This window comes from Malus sylvestris, chromosome 13 (assembly GCF_916048215.2).
Source record: "Malus sylvestris chromosome 13, drMalSylv7.2, whole genome shotgun sequence".
Lineage (NCBI taxonomy): Eukaryota > Viridiplantae > Streptophyta > Magnoliopsida > Rosales > Rosaceae > Malus > Malus sylvestris.
In genome coordinates this window covers 36,944,831-36,952,837 of record NC_062272.1, presented here as the reverse complement: position 1 = coordinate 36,952,837, position 8,007 = coordinate 36,944,831, and the positions used below count along the sequence as shown (strand labels likewise).

Here is an 8,007-nt window from a genome sequence, read left to right as displayed (position 1 = left end):
GAGCTTCAAGGAGGGACCTCAACTAGACTGGGCAACAAGTAGCAGTTAATAAATAAGGTTGAAATAGTAGGCTTGTGATATTTCAGTTATAACCCCTAGATTAATATATTGAACCCGACACCTCATCCTTGAAAATTTTTAAAGAATATAAATGGATTCCAAATATGTCCTTGAAGCATGTATGTTAATAGCGAGTCCAGAAGAAAAGTTCAATGACCAACATGCAGATCTTAAGGTGCAGGGCTTTAAAGTGAGTCTGTGTCTGCGTCTCTGTTGCAGTAGTGTAGATTAGTCCTAATACTGTTAGGAGTAGACCATGAGTCCTAGTACTATATCAGTGATTGATACAGCTAGAATACATGCTTGTAGCTAGATATGTTATTCCAAAAAAACAAAAAAACAAAAAGCTAGATAATGTTTGGGAATCTTACTGGAAGATCAATGGAAGGCCTTACTTTAAACCTGACCTTTCAGTATGCTGTTGAGTCGAACTGGTATGAAACAAAAATAAGCGATGCATTTAGAAGGTTAATGAAAAGGATGCATAAAACTTCAAATGATAAAAGAAAGTCATAACTGAGGGACCACAGGTTGATGTTTCCTGTTCTGCAAAACTTGATATTTGGATTCTCTGTCATAAAGGTCTACTTTAAACTAATCTAAATTGCAGGGACATGGATTCAAACTCGGGTGCATAGAGGGTTGCATATCTGCTATGACCAATGTGGCTACACCCATTATTGTGGAAACGTATATGATATTAAGAATTCAACTTAGCTCGTCTTTAGTTTTAACTTTTTATCATTCTTGTATTACCTCAGAAAGTACAAAGTGTTAAGTACCAAAAGGAGAACAGAGAGATCGCAGAGGAGGAAGAAGATAACAGGAGAGGTTTAGTTAGAGAAAAAGAGAGAGAGAGAGAGAGAGAGAGAGAGAGAGAGAGAGAGAGAGAGAGAAATCACAATTGTATTTTCTTGATTAATTGAATGGTTACAAGGGGCAGTTGCTATATAGATGAGTCCTAAGCTAACTGCCTTAACCAACTCAATCCCTTACCAACAATCCTAACTAATTATTCTAACATTCACACTCCTCACTGCCTTATGTATTTGGTTAATCACATGTGTCATGATCCACACCCTCCGTATCCTATATACTCTAACATCCCCCCGCAAGCTCATGGTGGTCCAAGCATGAGATTGTTGCAGTGAGTCTTGAACAATGGCGAACTCAGACCTTTGGTAAGAATATCAGCAAACTGCTCGGAAGAAGAGACAAATTGAACCAAGTGCTTCTTACTTGCAACCCTTTCTCTCACAAAGTGAACATCAACTTCAATATGTTTGGTGCGCTGATGTTGAACTGGATTAAAGGATAGTGCGATTGCCGAAAGATTGTCACAAAAAAGAACTGGTGGGTGGGGAATATGAACTTGTAGAACTTGAAACAATTGTTGCAACCAATCCAATTCAGCAGCAGTGGATGAAAGGGCTTAATATTCAGCTTCAGTGGATGATCTTGATACGGTTTGTTGTTTCTTTGAAGCCCAAGAGATAGGATTGTTACCAAGAAACACAACCAAACCTGTTGTAGACCGCCTATCATTAGGGTCTCCAGCCCAATCAGCATCACTAAACGATCTAAGTATTAAACTGCCTTTTCTATATCCAATTCCATGTGTCATAGTCCCTTTGAGATACCTCAATATTCTTTTCACAGCCAAATAATGAGAAGCCATGGGAGACTGCATAAATTGACAAACTTGGTGAACTGAAAAGGCTATGTCAGGTCGTGTAAAAACCAAGTATTGTAAGGCACCAACAATACTTCTATAGAGGGTTGGATTATTAAAAGGTTCCCCATCATCCTTCAATAATCTGTTATAAGGTAAACAGGGAGTTGCACATGGTTTAGAATCAAACATTTCAATTTTGTTCAACAAATCTTTCACATACTTCTCTTGAGATAAGAATAACCCTTCATCTGTTCTTGTAATTTGTATCCCAAGAAAATAATGGAGAGATCCCAGATCTTTGAGATCAAATTCCTTTGTTAAATCTGTAATAACCTGTGCAATCATCTTAGTGTCATTTCCAGTGATGATGATGTCATCTACGTAGAGCAACAATATCACAAGTGAAGAACCAGAACACTTGACAAAGAGTGATGAATCAGCATATGTATTGTGTAACCCCAACGTAGGCAGAAAACTTGTGAACCTGTCATTCCAAGCCCTTGGGGCTTGCTTGAGTCCATAGAGGGACTTGTGTAATCTACAAACTTTAAGAGGGTGATGATGATCTTCAAAGCCAGGAGGTTGGGACATATAAACTTCTTCTTGAAGAATGCCATGAAGAAAGGCATTTTTGACATCTAATTGATGTAGGGACTAATCATGATGAGTTGCCAAAGCTAATACTAACCTGACAGTTGTTGGTTTAAAAACCGGACCAAAGGTTTCTCCATAATCAAGTCCATGCTCCTGATTAAATCCTTTTGCAACAAGTCTCGCTTTGTACCTCGCAATTGTCCCATCAGAATTCCTCTTGATTTTAAATACCCACTTGCAGCCAACAAGGTTTTTGTTATGAGGAAGATCTACTATACTCCAGGTTCCTTGAGAATGTAAGGCTTCAATCTCTTTAGTCATAGCCTTATGCCACACTGGTTCTTTCAAAGCTGACTTATATGTTGCAGGCTCGATTGTAGTAAGATCAACCCCTCCAAAATCACAAACTGATGCATATAAGGCTTTATGCTTCACAATGCCACTTTTGGATCGAGTCTGCATCGGATGGAGATTCATAGGTGGAATCTCAAGAACAACTTGAAGTGTCTCAGGACAGAAGTCAAGTGCCACAAGAGATGGTGTAAAGGAAGATGGAGAAGCAATAATGGACTGTGGTGTGTTTGATGTATTAGTCTTATATGGGCTAGAAGAGTGGGACAAATCTATGGACTCAATAGATCTTTGAATTGACCCTGTATGCAGGAGAGGTGATTGACAATGAGATAGAGGTGACTGTGCATGTCCTTAAGGTGATAAAGATGGAGTATCTCTAAATGAAGATGAAGTTTGCACTCTAGAAGTTGAAACTGGTGAAACAAGAACATTTTGAAGGTTTGGAGTTGGTTATGGTGCAATGTCAAGTGATGGAGTGGGAGCAATGACTTTAGATTTTTGGGAAATTGGTAGTTATGGGAATGGAAACTCAAGTTCATTAAACATGACATGCCTAGAAATGTAGGTTGTTTTGGTTTGTAAATGATAACAGATATAACCTTTATAATGAGGAGTATATCCCAAAAATAAGCATCGGGAGGTTTTAGGTTGCAGTTTAGAGATATTATATGATTTAAGGAGAGGATAGCACGAACAACCGAACACTCTTAAGTGAGAAAGGTCTGGGACAACTTTATATAGTAGTTCAAATGGTGATTTGTTTTGAAGGACAGTGGTTGGCATTCTATTGATCAAATAGGTTGCAGTATGACAGGCATAGGTCCAAAATAATGAGGGTAAATGAGCAGTTTGCAACAAAGTAAGGGCAGTTTCTACGATATGTCTATGTTTTCGTTCAGCCAACCCATTTTGTTCAGGTGTATAGGGACATGACATCTGATGAAATACACCTTGAGCAGTAAGAAAAGCTTGAAACTTTTTGCTTATAAACTCTCCTCCTCCATCACTTTGGAAATCTTAATTTTGGTTGTAAATTGAGTGCAAACATAATGATAAAAAGAGACAAATGTAGGGAAAAAAAATCAGATTTATTTATTAAGGAAAAGATCCAACTGAATCTAGTACATTCATCTGTGAACAAAACATAGTATTTATAACCATCTACAGATTGACAAGGTGCTGGACCCCACAAATCACTATGTATCACCTCAAAAGGAACCACATATTTTGATTGAACAGACTGAAAGGGTAACTTGCTAAATTTCCCTTCTAAACAATTTTGACACAATGTGGAAAGTGTATCATGGATAGTGACTATGTTCGACTTCTTAAGCATTGTAGAAGAAACTGAGTTGGAAGGATGACCTAGTCGATTGTGTCAAAGAGTTGAATTGACTAATTTCCCTAAGCAAGCCATGAGTTTTGAATTTGATGCAGATTTGTTTGGTAGAAGGGATGGAATAGGATAAAGTCCATTATTGCATACTCCCTAGAATAGAACTCTCCTTGTGGCCTTATCCTGGATCCAAAAAGAGAATGCATCGAATATTAACCAATAATTATTGTCTAAACATAATCGATGCACAGATAAAAGATTATGAGACAGTTTGGGCTCATAAAGAACTGAGTTCAATTTCAAAGGATAAGGAGAAGTCCTTAAGAGTGATGTGCCAACGTGAGACACTTGCAAACCTTCCCCATTTGCAATCTGAACAGTTTCAGTGACTGGTTATGGTGATGCCAAGCTTAGAGTCCTCATATCAGTAGTCATATGGTTTGTGGCCCCAGAATCCGTGAGCCAAACTTCAGGTGAATATTATGTTGTGGTGGCCAAAGGGACAGAGTTGGACATTGTAGGAGACATCATGTGAGTAGATGGCATTGAGTTTGAGTATGTGGTATTCATTGCAGCCATGTGTGGGACTTGATTAGGAGATTTATTCCTGAAGAAACAAGTTCTGGCAGTATGGTTTTTCTTGTCACATATTTGACAAGGCTCAACAGGTTCAGCATCTCTATAGTTACAAGTTGCAGCATAATGACCATGTTTAGAGCAAAACTAACAGATAACATTTGAAGAAGAAGCACCATTATGATAGGAAGATGGAGTCCCAAGAATTCCAGGAGCAAAATCATGTACCATAGGCTTATAATATCTCTGTCCTTGATTGTTGTTAAACTTCCCTTTATACTTTGATCGATTTCCACCATTGAAGAAATTGGATTGACCAGATTGACCATTAAATCCAAAATTACCACCATTGTTGATTGTCGGAGAATGACTATGAAGACCATTTGTAGAAGAATTCCCAACAGCATAACTTTGTGATCCTTGACTATTGTTCTTGGCCATCATTGCAGACATAAAGGGCATCGAGGCATTGTTCTCAACAGTGGCTTCCTCTGCAAGTAATTGAGAACGAAACTCCTTGAGAGATATAACGTTTTCCCTTCCACGAATAACACATCTGAACGTGTTATATTCTGTAGGAATACCATTGAGAGCCAAGATCACAATATCTTCATCGGCAAAGATGACTCCTGCAGCTGCAAGAAAATCCCGTGCTGCTTTAATGCGTTGAAGATACATGGATACAGAATCAGAGCCCTTTTTGATTTTCTGAAGGTCAACTTTCATCTGAAAGATGGATGTACGACTAATAGTAGAGAATTGTTCTTGAAGCCGAATCCAAAGATCCCTTGAGCTAGTACTGCCTATGGCACAAGAAATGGCTGAGGATGACAAAGTTGCAGTAAAAAGTTGCATGAGAGCCCTATCATGCATCTTCCAAATTTTATACTCATCAGTTTCAGTTTGTGGAGTTGAAGACGCAGAGGTTAGGTCCGAATCAGGAGACCCAGATGAAGAAAACTGAGGAGGACACACATTGGTGCCATCGACGAACCCCATGATTCCATTTCCTTCAAGCATTAATTGCAACTGAAACTACCATTGAAGATAATTGGAATCATCCAACTTCACAGTAACCGAATTAGAGACTGATGAAATCAAGTTGGTAATCGGTGATTGCAAGATTTGCAATTGATTCACAATGATCATCTTGAGAGAATCTGAGTGAGACAAAAAATCAAACACTTGGTGTGCAAGAATTCACCAAGAACAAATTAGAGAATTGGGGCAAGAGAGAAGCCCAAAATTCTTAGAACAAGAGAAGGAGAATCAGTATGTAGAGATAGTAGCGGAAGCAGACCAAGAATTGAGAAAGCACGAACGGCTTTCAAGACAATGATACCATGTTAAGTAACAGAAGGAGAACAGAGAGATCGCAAAGGAGGAAGAAGATAACAGGAGAGGTTTAGTTAGAGAAAAAAAGAGAGAGAGAGAGAGAGAGAGAGAAATCACAATTGTATTTTCTTGATTAATTGAATGGTTACAAGGGGCAGTTGCTATATAGATGAGTCCTAAGCTAACTGCCTTAACCAACTCAATCCCTTACCAACAATCCTAACTAATTATTCTATCATTCACACTCCTCACTACCTTATGTATTTGGTTAATCACATGTGTCATGATCCACACCCTCCATATCCTATATACTCTAACACAAGGAAAGGGATGTTGCATTGCCAATTCAAAGCTAGAGCATATGTGGTGTCAAACAGCATAAAAGCAGCATATCATTATGCAAACAGACCAGAGGGTTCGCTGGAAAAACAATTGTAATAACAAGAAGCTGTGCAACAGTAAACAAAAGTGTGATGCGGCAAACGAAAAATATATACAGACTTGGAACAGTACCTTAGCATGCATCTAGATTTTATATTTTCATATGCTTAGACAGCAATACATATTTATTGCTATACACAGAAAATTACAGAAACAAGCATTCCATTTCAAGTTGCATAAGCATGCAGTTTTCTAATGAGAGCAGAAACAACACATATTTTCTCAGTTATATTTTTCTAGAAAATTACTAGTTTTTAGACACAAGCACCTTCTCATACTGATCCTCTAAATCTGCAGGGAAGGAAACAACGGCCACCAAACTGCTGATGCAGATAAACAATTGCAGCAAAAAGCAGAATGCAAAGTTCATGCTTTGATGCATTTATAATCGAAAAACCAATATAAAACCATAATCTACAGCAACGATAGCAAATGACCATCATTATATATTACCTATAAATAAAAGCATACCAATGTAGAATGCAGCAAAGATTTAAGAGAAAAATAAGAGTGCTCAAAATCATATTCTCATTTAAATTAGGCCTCAAGCATCTGATGAACACAAGTGCAAGTTCATCTAATCAAAACGAACAACACATATTACAAATGGGGTTTTTCCTAATCCTGGTTAAGAGTCAAAAGGGTACCGACATCAAATCGAAAACTTCAGGCCCTCGTCATCCCCCGTAGTCCCCTTGAAGATTGCAAGCTTCCCTTTCTGCTCCAACAGTTTCAAAGCCCTCATCAGAACCGTCTGATCAATCCCATGAAGCTCCGTCCCCCTAGACTCAATCCCAAATCGGATTTCCTCAACCGTCATCACATTATCCTCCAACCCATTGTCCTTGACGAAATCTAGGACAATATTAGCCCAGTCCTGAATCCGATGCCATAGCACAAGGCACTTCCGACGACCCTTATCCAGCTACTCCGCTGGGCCCTGCGCCACCAACGCCTAGAGAAAGGCTTTTGGGGCTTCGTGGGTGAGAGATCACTCGATCGTGGGGTTCGAGAAGAGCGGAAAGTCTTGGTCTTCCAATCCGATCATGAAGATGCTATGGGTTTTGCAGTAGTCGAGGATAAGGTTATTCCATAGTTGTATCTGCTTCTTGCAGGTCTCTCTAATGGGCTGAAGTGTGAAGTATGGAGGGTAATTGAAGAATTGGGGAAGCTTGAAATCTCCTAGTTTCTGCATCTGATACTCTCTTGGCGGCGATCGGAGGGCGGAAGCTTAACTGGGGCGAAGGACAGTCAGAGTGGGTGGTTTACTGGTGGAGGAGATGATAGGGTCCGGTTTACTGGTGAAGGAGATGATAAGGTCTGATTTGATCTTAACCTGTAGCTACCATTCAACAATGGAAGACGGAATCACGGAATGAAGAGGAAGAGGGAGCAGAGCTCCAGCCGCCAGTGTGTATTTTTGTATTATATTTTCTTTAATAAAAGGCAAATATCCAGAAATAGGATTGACTTGGAATTTTGTTTAATAAATGACTTGAAAACTTTGAGTTTTAACGATCAGAATAAAATAAAGGTTAATATGAATAGCATGAGTATCGACTTTTTAATGTAAAAATGTGGTTTTTTGTTAAAGCGAAAAGTACCGCGGACTTTTCGTTAAAACTCCCTTAATTTT

The 8,007-nt window shown here is 38.8% G+C and overlaps 1 pseudogene; it reads right to left on the bottom strand.

The window, feature by feature from the left end:
* Positions 1 to 6,876: 6,876 nt before the first annotated feature.
* Positions 6,877 to 7,803, bottom strand: LOC126595190 (vacuolar protein sorting-associated protein 25-like; annotated as a pseudogene).
* Positions 7,804 to 8,007: the final 204 nt, after the last annotated feature.